Source organism: Rhinolophus sinicus, chromosome 18 (assembly GCF_057876585.1).
Source record: "Rhinolophus sinicus isolate RSI-liver-muscle chromosome 18, RSI-T2T, whole genome shotgun sequence".
In the NCBI taxonomy this organism is placed as follows: Eukaryota; Metazoa; Chordata; class Mammalia; order Chiroptera; family Rhinolophidae; genus Rhinolophus; species Rhinolophus sinicus.
The window spans coordinates 117,731,724-117,744,213 of NC_142518.1; the positions used below are offsets into that span (position 1 = coordinate 117,731,724).

General features: G+C 59.2%; 1 protein-coding gene across 2 annotated transcripts in view; it reads left to right on the plus strand.

The window, feature by feature from the left end:
• The window catches only part of LOC109438476 (uncharacterized), a 226,723-nt gene that overhangs the window by 147,836 nt on the left and 66,397 nt on the right, over positions 1-12,490 (plus strand). The gene's annotated exons all lie outside the window — the stretch shown is intronic.

The following is a 12,490-nucleotide window of genomic DNA, read 5'->3' on the forward strand; positions in this document are numbered from 1 at the left end:
CTCAGCACTGCTGGAGGTAGTGAGAGAAGAGCCGCGCCACTGTCAGCTTCTGGAGATTCTGAGGGGCCTCTGGGTAGGCTCAGGGTGGGGGGCGGTGTACAAAACCCAAGTGGAGGCAGGGCAGGGGGGTGAAGCTGTGAGTGCTTGCACGGGGGCCAAAGAGACAGGGGCCCCCAGGAAGGACATGAGTGAAAGGGGCCCCTGGAGACAGGTGCTGAGACCCCAGTGAGGGGCAGGCCAGGAGCACAGCGGGGGGAGCTGCGTCAGGGCACCAGAGCGCGCTGAGGTGGCAGACAGACAGCTGGAGGCAGATCCTGGAATAGAAGTAACAGGAATGAGAAATGGAAACACGCCCTGCTCCTCAGAAGTGAGGAGGCAGCAGCTGTGGGAAAGAGACTCAGGACCAACTTCGTGACTCCCATCTTTCCATCCGGGACGCACAGACCTCGAGACAGCAGCTGTGATGAGTCAGGCCCCAGAGTGCCTGGCTCTGCTCAGTCCCAGCAGGGAAACTTGTGCCAGGGTCCCACTCGGAGCCGTGAGGCCGCTGACTGGCCAGGCTCTCAGCCCCGCGCCCCCTGCGTCCTCTGCGTTCTTGTCACTTCACCTGGTCGTCTGCCTGGCCTTCAGGGAGGACTTCAGTCCTGCATCCTGTCCCCTCTCCACTCCTGCCCCACCTGCACCCCCAGTCTTTGGGGTCTGGGACCCAGTGGGCCCAGCAGCTCAGCGTCCCCGGCGTCGTGTGTGAAGTGTGAATGCGGCCTTCTGCGGGGGGGGGGGGGGGGGGGAGGTCTGTGACTTATGGGTCATCAAAGGACTGCAAGTCCCCCCAAGAAGGAAGCGCTTGCTGCCCTTGGCCTCCACCCTTGAGCCCTCCCCTCCTCCAGGAACGTTCACTTCCACCTGCCCTTCATCACTGTCCCCGCCCTGAGTCGTGGCCTCAGCCCCCTCCCGACATGGCCTTAGGTCCATCCAGCCTTCTCACAGCTTCTGCTAATTCTGCTGTCAGCTGGTTGGCAGCTTCCAGGCCCCGCCCCCCAGACGCTCTTCCCCTCTCCTGGCTTCGTCCTGTATTCAGTCTGGGCTCCGGTGCAGTTATACCCCCTCCAGCAGCGTCTCATCTCCCTGGGTTCCTCACCCTTTTGGGGGCCTGTAAACACTGGAGATGGCAGGTGGTGCCCCTGCCCAGGTCGTAGAGTCAGATGTCACCCAGGGCCTCCAGCTCTCCCTGTGTATCTTGCAAATCCTTCACGATTCAGCCACCTGCCCTCAAATCCCCTTCCAGGGTCCTCCAGCCAACCCTTTCTCAAGGAACAGCCTTGCCTCTCACAAGAGAAGCGAGGCCCGTTGGAGTAAACGCTCTCGGCTTCCTGCTTGCTGTGCGGACAGGTGAGAAACTGAGGGTCAGAGAAGGAGCGTGGTCTCCCCAGCCTCTCTGAGCTGGTGGTGCCTCGGGGAGCCTTCTCCTTTCCCCGCGGTGCAGACGTGCTTCGTTCCCTGTGTTGTAATTGTGGTCAGTAGTAGTAGCCGGCCGTCTATTATTCATTAGAACAAGGATTTAGTGAGTCACTCCTGCAGCTGTGGGCACACACTGGACGACACAGCAGGCCTGTAGGTGAGCACGTCCACTCGCCCCGAGTGCTCACAAGCATGCGTGTGCCACACGCGTCCCTGTGCTCAGACGCTCGTGCAGCGCCTTGCTCCGTGGGCTCCTGCTGCCGCGGTCCCCAGCCCCCGCCACGCCAGCTCGCGCCCTGAGCGGAGAGGCGCAGTGAGCTGCGCTGATGGGCGGTGCGCTAGTTCCCCGGCGCTCGCTTCAGCCAGCCCTCCGTTCCTGTGAACCGCTCTGGGGCCCTGGGAGCGCCGTGCTTATCTCCTGAGGACGACCGCTGGCCCCATGGGAGGGTGCCGAGCATCAGCGGCCCCTGGGCAGCGCCCCTGGGCAGCCGCAGGATGAGTCCTGGCTTATTGACGGGCAGTCCTCCCGCCACAGGCTCCCAGGGTGGCCCTTGGGATAATGAGATGGGTCTGCAGTGGCCATCGGTCTCGCCCCCACAGCTGAGGGCGGCTTCAGGAGCTTGGCCTCTTAAGTGGCTGGTGATGGAGTGGACGCGGCACCCCATTCCTTTCCCGGGAGCTGAGATCTCAGCAGCTGCTCCCCGTTCTCCCAGAGGACCTGTCCTCGGCCGACCTGTCTGCAGGCTGAGCGAGGCCATGTCTCAGGCCGGAGAGGGTCTGAGGCCCAGTTGTCTGTCTTGTGAAGATGTGCATTGCACACAGTCCCACGTGAACTGAGGACCTACTGTGTGCTGAGCAGTGTGCTCGTTTCCAGGCTGGGACGGGCAGGCCCAGGGGGAGCCTTTGTTCTCATGAGGAAGAGCAAAGCTGAGGGACGCACGCTCATGCACGCACAGTGCAGGCCTGGGAGGTGGCACAGGCCCTGAGGGGCGGCGGCTGAGATGAGATGGGGGCGGGTGCTGGATGGGAGGGGCTCGGAGGGGACGCTGAGACTCTGGGTAAATGCAGTTTTGCAGACACGATGGAAGCGTGTCCCAGGGTGGGAGCAGGACACAGTGACAGGTGGTGGTATGTGATGCATGGAACAGAATTTGGGCGGTGAGAACAGCACGTCAATAGTGAAGCCCCCTTTCCTGCTCACTCCTCACACGGCCACTTCACGAGTAAGTGAACTCATGTGTGACAAGTGTCTGGCACAGCTAGGTGCCCAGTACATGCCAGTGCTTGTCCCCTGTGTCCACTGCTTTCCCACTGACTCTTCACATGGCGGGCTGGGACTCTAATCCTTTTTGCCTTCTGGAGTGTTCCAGCCTTGTCGGTTTCTAATCAGCAGTGAAGCTCCAACAGGCAGGCTGGGCCGGGGTGGGAGGGGCGCCCAGGGGGAAGCCAGAGCCTGCTGGGGGGCCCAGCGCTGCCGGGTGCTCCTTGGCCGGCTGCCACCTCCCCCTGACTGTTAGCTCCGGTGCCTCAGTGAAATACGAATTTGTCTGGAGTCACATCAGTGCCGCTCGCTGGGAGGCCTTTGCGCGTAATGCCACCGTGCCTGCGAGCGCGGCTTTCTTCCTCTCAGTGTACGCGGGCTCGGCCTCTAATTGGGCACTTTGTTCTGCAGCCGTGACTCAGCTTGTCTGTGACAGGTCTGGAGATGCTGTGGGGAGAATAAGAAATAGGGACCAAGGTTCACTCCCACGCGCCCATCTCAGGTCGTCAGTGTGCGTTTCTGTCCCACCAGGTCTTCTTCCGTCAGTGGCTTTTCTAAGAGCTTCTATTCCCCGATCCCAGTGGGAATGATTTTCTAAGAGGCACAGTCCTCTCGGTATGTGCAGACTAAAGTCCTGACCAGTCCAAGGCTGACGGGAGGGTCGTTGTAAGTCGGTCAGCGTGGGTTTCCCCAGAGTGGCAGTTCAGTGCAGTGTTTTAGGAGAATCTTAACGCCGCAATAAGGCTGGGTTGACGTTGCGTCTGTTTCTATTCTCATTACAATAAAGGAATCAGTGGGGTATTGGAATTTTACTGCCTGTGATGTTTGGCGAGTTACAGGGAGGGCTAATATGATTTCCCACACTCCATCCTGTTTAGATTGGCAGGTTTGTCTGCGTTTCTCAATAGAATGATGAAGCACCAGACAGGGGATTGGCTGTCGTGGAAGCTAAGAAAGGAGGCGATAGGGCTGTTTATAGCCGGTGGGGATGGAGTCTGATGGACGAGCCCAGAGGGAGTGAAACGTTTTCGGCATACGGAATGCCAAGGACTCGGCGCATATTTTAGGGTACAACCCCACCCTGTGGGTCGACTCCCCAGGGGACCCAGGACAGAGAACCGACGTCATAAGGAGGAATAGATCAGCCCGTCCCTTCTTCCTGCTGAAGAAGGGCTTCAGGTGCAGACTGACCGGCCCAGGTGGGCACGCTGCACGCTGGGCACGCCGGCCGGGGCACGTGCACTCACTGTCTCACCCCCGACTCTCAGCCCTGCCTGCGAAGCTGTCATTACTCTCCCCACCGCCATCGGCCTTGTTTTAGGTAAGCGTTCCTGGAAACGGACTCTGAACTGGAGAGCTGCACGCAGAAGGCATTGCTCTCTCAGGAAGGCACGGCTGGGCAGAGAGCGGAGCTGGCCTGCCCCGTGGCCACAACCGAGGGCCCCGAGACTCGGCCTGGAAACTGAGTGGGTGGCCTTCGGAGTCATCGCAGCTGACCCGGGCTGCGCCTCCGTGCCCACACGCAGCCCCTCCTGGCTGCGCCCCCCTTTCGAAGAGACATAACCTTAGGTGAGGCGGCGATCCCCTGCTACAGAGGGCAGAGCCGTGCACGGCCCCCATGCCCAGCGCCTGCGTGCCAGCTGTGTTGTGGCCTTGGAGCGGGGATGTGGGCGGCATGTCACATGTCTGCTACATCGTCGTCATTTAGCAGGCGAGGCTCAGAAGAGCTGAGCCGCTGTCCCAAGGCCAGGCTGACAGTTCCCACATGCTGTACCTTCTCCTCCCTTCCCTCGGCCTCTGCCTCCCCACCTTCCCCCCAGGAGCCCACCTGAGGGGAGGGCAGAGAGGTCACTGGTGCCAGCGCAGAACAGCTGTGGGCGGGTGCCTCGGAAGCCCTCGTTCAGGGAGCTCAGTGAACACCGGCTGTGTGCCAGGCGGGCAGCCAGGCAGGGCCCTCTTCTGGGGAGTGCGTGTTCCAGGGAGCCTGGAAATCTGGTGGGAGCACAGCAGGGGGGCTGGGCTGGCTGCATGGACCTGGGGCCCATCTGAAAGGACAGGCGACGCCCTCGCTGTCTGCGTTAGTTGGCGTCATACGGTGTTTGGCTACATGGACTGCAGCAGCCAACTGATGATAAGGGGGTTCCTCTCTCTTTTGTTCCTTTGAAAACATGGGCATTTCATTGAACACAGGAGACCTGGGAGTTGGCAGCACTGTGTTCGGTGCCGTGCGCTAAGGGAGACCCTGCGCGCGGTGACAGGCTGTCCTTCCTGCCACTCAGACTGGCTTCTGTGTGGTTTGGGTTGGGCCGTCTGTGTGAGCGTGCTGGCGTGTGGTTTCGGAGGTGAGGCCCGGGACACGCGTGGGCACTTGACCCATGTGTGTCAGTCCTGCTTGAGCGCTGCCCTCGCCAGTGTCCACTCACCGTAGTCCTGACAACTGCCTGTATCGCCGTCAGTGACCACGCAGCACGCTCCAGTTCAAGAGAACGTGTGGGGGTTCCTCGGGACGTTCCTCCCGACCACATTGCACGTCCCACCCCTTGTAGGAAGGAGGGGCTCTGGCAGATCAGGGCGAGGGCCAGGCTGAGCTGCTATCGCATTTCAAGCCCCTTACAAGTGAGGAAGGAGCGTCCTGCTCGTCCCATGAGTGCTGGGCCAGAGGAAGCAGCACCAGCTCTGTCTACCGAGCATCTCTTCTGTACTTGGGCAGCGGTTTTCAGCCTTGGCAGTGCCCCAGATTCCCCTGGGGGGGGGGGCACTATTCCAGTGCTCCTGCCCCAGTTAGTCTGAGAGGTGGCGTCCAGGGAGTTTCACAAGATGCTCAGTGACTCTGATGTGCAGAGGAGTTCAGGAACCGGCATGTTCGCCAGCGTTCTAGAAGTTTTAGGTCCGTGATCAGGAAGGTGCTGACAGTGCCCCCCGTCGGCGACGGGTGAACTGAGTCCAGAGAGATGAAGGATCATCGGCTGGGCTTCTAGAGCTGCACAGGGGCAGGGCGAGGCTCAGCCCGCGCCTGAGTGCTGGGCCCGCGAGCCCCTCCCCTCCCCAGCCACCCACCCGAGGCTGCGGCTTGGCAGCAGGAAGAGGCTGCGGTCAGCTCAGCTGCCAGCTCCGAGATTGCTCCCAGATGGTGTTGCCCTGGCTTTGTCTGGGGAATCCACTGCTGCAGTCGTGTTTCAGGGTCCTCACGTCGCCCACACCACTGGGCCAGAGGACCGCCTGTCTGCCTCCGTGCTTGTCCATGTTATTAAAGAGCAGCTGCCTGCAAACATGTTTGCAGCCGCCTAATTCGATGGCCGCGTCACCTGCATAGTCACGGCTCCCAACCCACAGCCCAGGCCCGCAGGCCTCCTTCCGTGGGCTCTGGAAGCTAATCTGTCTCGACAATTGAAATAAATACACTTCCACCGGCTTCAGTGAGCCCTCCAGATTTCAAGGAGTTCCTTGGCAGAGGGAAGTCAGGGATGGAAGTCTGCTCTGCAGCTCAAGATCAAGTGTAGCCAGAGGAACAGAAGATTGAGATGCTGATAGGAGAGCCCCACCGCTGGGCACTTGCGCTGGAAGCTCCACTTTGCTGATTTAGGGCACAGAGACCTAGGCCAGCTCCCTGCTTGGCACACACTGGCCTCCACACCTGCCTCCCAGGCAGGGCTGCTGGAGAATTAGAGTGGGCCCGACGCTCTCACACGCGGTGCCTCCAGGGTTATAGGGCTGCTCAGCAGTTCCCCTTTGAGTGGACCAACTTCTGTGTTTAACCTGAATATTACTTACCCGTGACCTTACTAAGAGCATCGCACAAATCTCAAAGCACGGTCCCTTTGTAGCACCCAGGAAAATACTTAGTAGCAAAAACTGCGTGGTTCTTGCTCGTGCCACCTCTCTGGTGTGTGGAGGACACGGGACAGTCTGCGTGACGAGGGTGAGGCCGCACTTAACACAGCCCGCAGAAGACAGCCAGCACCGCTGGACGCCAGCCACGCAGTGGAGGAAGGCGCCTGCGAAGTGCCCGTTGGGTGGGTGGGCCAGTCCGGCCACCGGGAGGGGACAGAATGGGCTTCTGGGCAGGCGAGGGCTGCCTCCCACCTCCCGCCCTGGATGGAGCCTGGGCTGGGCCAGGTGCAGCGAGGCAGAGCTCAGCGGGCGTCTCCCCGCACCTAGCCTCTCTGTGCCCTGTGGGTGAGGGGAGTCACTGCCCCCGGGTGTTGCTCACAGATCCACCAGAACATGTGGAAGCACTCAAAGCAGGTCTGGCTCCCAGAGGCAAGCGACCACCACACTGTTAGCTCCGTGCCCTCAGCGCAGCCCTGTGAGGGGTCGGGGCTGCATCCTGGGCCCCCCCTCTGCCAGCCCATCCTCCTGACTCTCCCTGCTGACTCCTCGGGCTGAACCTGCGGCCATGCACGTTCTCTCTCCGTGCGATGCTGTGCTGATCAAGTGCCCCCTTGGGGAGCCCATCCATCACTGTTCTCGTGTCCTTCTCTCCAATTGTGAGCTCCGGACATTCTTCTCCGCCTTTCGCCGGCCAGATGGAGTGCCAACGTGCGTTTGGTTTCAGAAGAAAAGATTTCCCCAGCAGCCCCGTCTGCTGCCCCGACGTGCATGTGTCCTCAGCCCCATGCTCTCCAGCGCTGCCCTTACGCAGTAACCACGTGCTGCCCCCCAAAAGATTCCCTGAGTTGCCCTCAGCTGGATGTTCAGCCACTGCCCTCTAGACCCCTGCACTGGACAGAAAGAGGGACTCGGACGTGCCACCTCCGGGTGAGCCTACAGAATTTTGATCTAAAGGCTTGGAGATCTGAAATGCCACCCGTCGTTGGATGGGTGGTTTTGTGCGGGCGTGGCCAGCGTAGTGTCCCGTTATCCAATCACACACTAACGCTGGGAAGTTCTTGTACAGATGCGCGTAGCACCTGCGATCGCTGGGCTTTAAGTAAAGGGGTTACCTCGGTAATAATGGGTGGGCTTCATTCAGTGAGGGGAAGGCCGTAGAAGGAAGACTCGAGGTTTCCCAGGGAAGAAGGAACTCTGCTTCACGCATTTCATTGCCTCCCCCTGAGGCTCTAGCCTGGCGGCCTGCCCTGCAGGTGTCAGACGTGCCAGCCCCCAGCCACGTGAGCAGTTCTTACCATGGATGCATGAAACTCTCTCTCTCTCTCTCTCTGTCTCTGTCTCTCTCTCTCTCCTTTTCTCTCCTCCCCCCCCCTTCCTCCGTCCCCCTCTCCAGAACTCTAGTGCGTTCTCTCCAACCCCCTCATAACACTGAAGTGTGTCAGGCATGTAGAGAGGCCCCCGTGGGGAAAATGAGGTGGGCTCATAGTTATCAAATGACTGGAAGAGAAAAGAAGAAAACGAGGAAGAAAGGAAGGAATGGCGGGAGAAAGAGAGGAGAGAGAAGGAAAACGAGGGGCGGAGGAAGGAAAGCAGGAGGAAGAGGGAGGGAGGAAATAAACTAGTTTAAATTTTTTTTGAATCTAACATCCTGCAGAAAAATTTTCAGAGACCAGTTCTGTCCCTCCCTCTTTGAATTACAAAACAGTGTATTTGTAGAGAAAAGGCTCACCTGGCCAGCCTGTGGGGCGGGTCATGGCCTCTGGGGGGGGCAGTTGGCAGGTCGGAGCCCAGGGACCTGACCCCATGGGAGGACCACCAACTCCGATCACCCCCCGTTCTCTTTTCACAAATGAGCCCCTGGGACTCAAACTGAGGCCCAGAGACAGGACGTGACTTGGCCGATGTCACCTAGGAGGGAGGCCAAGCTGCAGGCAGGACCCTCGGGATGGAGACCCAGAAGAGAATTGTCCCCTCTGTCTCCCTCAGCCGTCTCTGACCTTCCTGCTCAGTTCTTTCTGAGAGTCAGAGAGCAGAGTGTCCCTCAGCCCTCAGATACGTCAGCCGTGCACCCTGGATGAGGGAAACCCTTGGCGGGGGGGGGGGGGAGGGGGGGGAGGGGAGGCTGGCGCCTGGGGGCTGCTTGCGTGCTGCGCTGAACCCCACTGTGTGTGGACTAGAACTCACCCGCTGCTTTGCAGGAACAGCGGTGGAATAAGGTGGGAGTCGAGAACACTTGTGACAGCCCAGGCAGTGGCACGGAAAGCTCAGCGTGCGGCTTGGGACTTGCAGTGGCATTCTGAAAGCAACAAGTGGGGGAGGTGTGTTTGGAGGATGAGTCCAGGCCTGGCTTTGGCCAGGTCAAGGCCACATCTGCTCCCTCAGGAGAAAAGCCAGTTGCCCTCCATATAGATGAGCCCGCTACCTTTTGGGCACTAGTTACAGAACCACATTATTATCTATATAAAGAAGTTCTTCTCATCGACAGGTCTGGTCTGTTGAGCTCTGAGCCCAGAAGTATTTAGTGCGGCTTGAATTTGAATCAAAGTGTCATAATCTGATTAAATGATGTCAGATGTAAGTTTGTTAACTGGGGCCAACGGGAGGACGAAGCAGTGGGGTTTGTGTATGATCACAATCAAGAGTGTTGCTGCGACGTGGCCCTGAGGGCACCCAGGGACAGGGGCTCCTCTCGCTCAGACGTGGCCCTGAGGGCACCCAGGGATGGGGGCTCCTCTGGCTCAGACGTGGCCCTGAGGGCACCCAGGGACGGGGCTCCTCTGGCTCAGATGTGGCCCTGAGGGCACCCAGGGACGGGGCTCCTCTGGCTCAGACGTGGCCCTGAGGGCACCCAGGGACGGGGGCTCCTCTCGCTCAGACGTGGCCCTGAGGGCACCCAGGGACGGGGGCTCCTCTCGCTCAGACGTGGCCCTGAGGGCACCCAGGGACGGGGCTCCTCTGGCTCAGACGTGGCCCTGAGGGCACCCAGGGAGGGGGGCTCCTCTGGCTCAGACGTTGCCCTGAGGGCACCCAGGGACGGGGCTCCTCTGGCTCAGACGTGGCCCTGAGGGCACCCAGGGACGGGGGCTCAGACGTGGCCCTGAGGGCACCCAGGGACGGGGGCTCCTCTGGCTCAGACGTGGCCCTGAGGGCACCCAGGGACGGGGCTCCTCTCGCTCAGTCGGGCATTGGCATCTGTAGATGTGCAGCGAGACCTGTTGCTGTGGGAAGCAGACATGCAAATGGCAACGGGAACACTTCCGGCAGAAATCGTCCCGGTGTGCCAAAGGAACGGAAACAAATACTCCAATCGCTAAAGCACAGTAGGATGGAGGGATTGTGATCTCAGGAGAGTAAGACAAGGGGCGGGGGACAAATTCCCCAGAACCTCAAGTTAAATAGGGGTTTGGATGATAAGGACGGGGAACTCAGCAGACGGTATTAGACAGGAAGTCGCATGGATTCATTTATTTCTTACAAGGTCAGTTGGATGTGAGATGGAGACTAGCTTGCAGGAAGGGTAGGCAAGAATGAAAGCAGGGGACCAGCTGGGACGACATTGCAGGACTTCAGGGTGGAGCTGACGTTGCTTCTGACTCGGGTGATGAGAATGGAGGAGAAAGGGGTGGATGGATGCACGGTTGGATGGCTGGGTGGACGGACGGATGGACGGGTAGGTGGATGGATGGATGACTCAATGGCAGAACATACCAAGTTTATGAACTTTGCCTTTGATTTCTTGCTGCTTGAACCTAGAGACACAGAAATTGACTTTCTGTAAGAAGCTCATTGACTGTGGAAGGTTTTCTCTGTCGAGTGAGTGAAATGATCAGCAGTGTGCCCTGGGTCTGCCTGAGGAACAGACCCTGTGCCACCCTCCTGTTTCAGGTGAAGAGCCTGAGGTCCTTGAGGAAGCAGCGGGGCTGTGGCTATCCCACCGGCGAGGCTGGCAGTGGAACTAGAATGCGACTTTGGTGACCTCAGTTGTAGGGTCCTTGCCCATTGCGTGTGGCCTTTGTGCATCCTTCCCCACTAAGAGGAGAAGCCAGGGCCACTTGCTGCTGCCATCAGCCATGGTGACCCTGTGCAGAGGCTGCTAGGAGACCACTGTGCTTTGCCCCCCAAGGGGGCAGCCCTCCTGGAGCCAAGTGGGCAGCAGTATCAGGCCAGGGCTGCGTGTGGCAGGTTCACAAAGAAGGGTCTGTGAGTGGGAGAAGACCGGTGGGCACACGTGAATACACTAACCCCAAGCGACGACCCCCCCCAAACGAGATCCCCCTAAGCGAGGCCCCCCAAGTGAGGCCCTCAGAAGGAGGGTTTGGAGTGGGGCCGTGTCAGCCCTGAGTGTGCACGAGTAGTGAAGAGAAGCAGAGGGACAGAAGGGAACTGAATGCGTGACAGCGCGAGCTGCCCCGTGTGGACATGGGGGCGTATGAGTGCGTGTGCACGTGTGTGAGCATGCACCAGTGGGTATGTGTGTTTGTGTTTGAGAGGGAAACATTTTGAGAGCTATCTCTGAGGACTCACATTTCAGGGCTGCCTGTGCTGCACTTAAGGGCGGGAGGGAGGAGACATCATTTCTGCCATTTTGGAGTTTAGTTCCACGTGTGTTTGTGGTTGGGGGGAAGCAGGAGAAGGGAGAGAGACAGAGAAAGAGAAACTGAATCAGAGAGAGAGGACAGAGAGGTGGAAAGACTGGCCGTCGCCCAGCACAGAGGCTGCCAGAGGCTCCCCTGCCCGCCCCCAGGGTCTCTGCTGCCCGCAGTGAGTTAATCCCACAGGCTGCAATTAGCCTGCCTGCTTCATGGTGTGTCAGTCCAACACACGACTAGAAATTGCTCACAAAAAGACCTCATTATTTCACAAACCGCTAAAAGCAGCTCGCCGGTGTTTCTGCCTTCGCTCAGGTGCACCTGGAGGAGGTAGATGGAGCCCTGCAGCCCGTCTCTGTTCTGTGGGGAGGTGGCAGGGCCCAGGTTATCCTGGGAGGGCGACGAGATCCCATTAGATCGTGCCCCAGGTTGTCCAGGAGAAAAATGGAGGAAATAACAACAAGAGCTTCCTTGCCCTTACGGGTGACTCTGGAAGGGAGAGTAAATCTCTACGCTCCAGCAGTTCCCTGAAGGCAGATTTTATAGAAGCAGGGGAGGGGCATGTTCTAGAAGGGGGGGAGATTTCGACAGAGAAGGTGGTGGTGCTTCAAGGAGGTGCAGGTGAGAAGCCTGGAGTGAGGAGGGAGGCCGCTGGGCAGCCCAGCTGGGGGGTGGCTCTGTTCTTGGGCAGAATCTTCTTGCAGCCTCACTTCTTGCAGCCTGGCTGGAAAATTGTGTCCAGCCCTTATGCTTCTCGGTGTCACGTACCACACTGGGAAGTACAGTGCTTTGGGACAGCAGAGAAAAGCAGCAGCATGCAGAGGCCCTCACACGACCCCATCCCCAGACGGAGCCACGTGCTCTTGACAGACTCCTGGAAGGTTTCACACGTGAGTGGGGAAAGAGTTCAGAGGTGAACGGTGCTTAGCTGACCGTTATTCACGTTGCTTTATCAGGAAAGGTCCCCTTGATGGGCATTGTTTGCATGATGAGAAGGGAGACGTGGAAGCTTGAAGGTCACTGAGTGGAAGAGCACAGATTTCTTTCTAAGTGCAGCCAGGAGCCAGTGAAGGGTTTTAGGGAAGGGAACGTGTCTGGATGCTGCGTGGAAATGGATTGAAGGGATTTGGCAAGAGCAGAATGCAAGGGGATGGCCAGGAGTCCAAAGCAGCTGTCCCAGCAAAAGGCAGCGGTTCCTTGGAGCAGGGTGCTAGCAGTGCAGATGGAGAGATGGGGGGCCACTGCACCACCAGAATGGCTAGCATGAAGAAGACCAGTGATGGCACACACGTGCAGCAGCTGGGACTCCGCACGGCTGCTGGGAGGAGACCTGGCACGAGCAGCTCTAAAA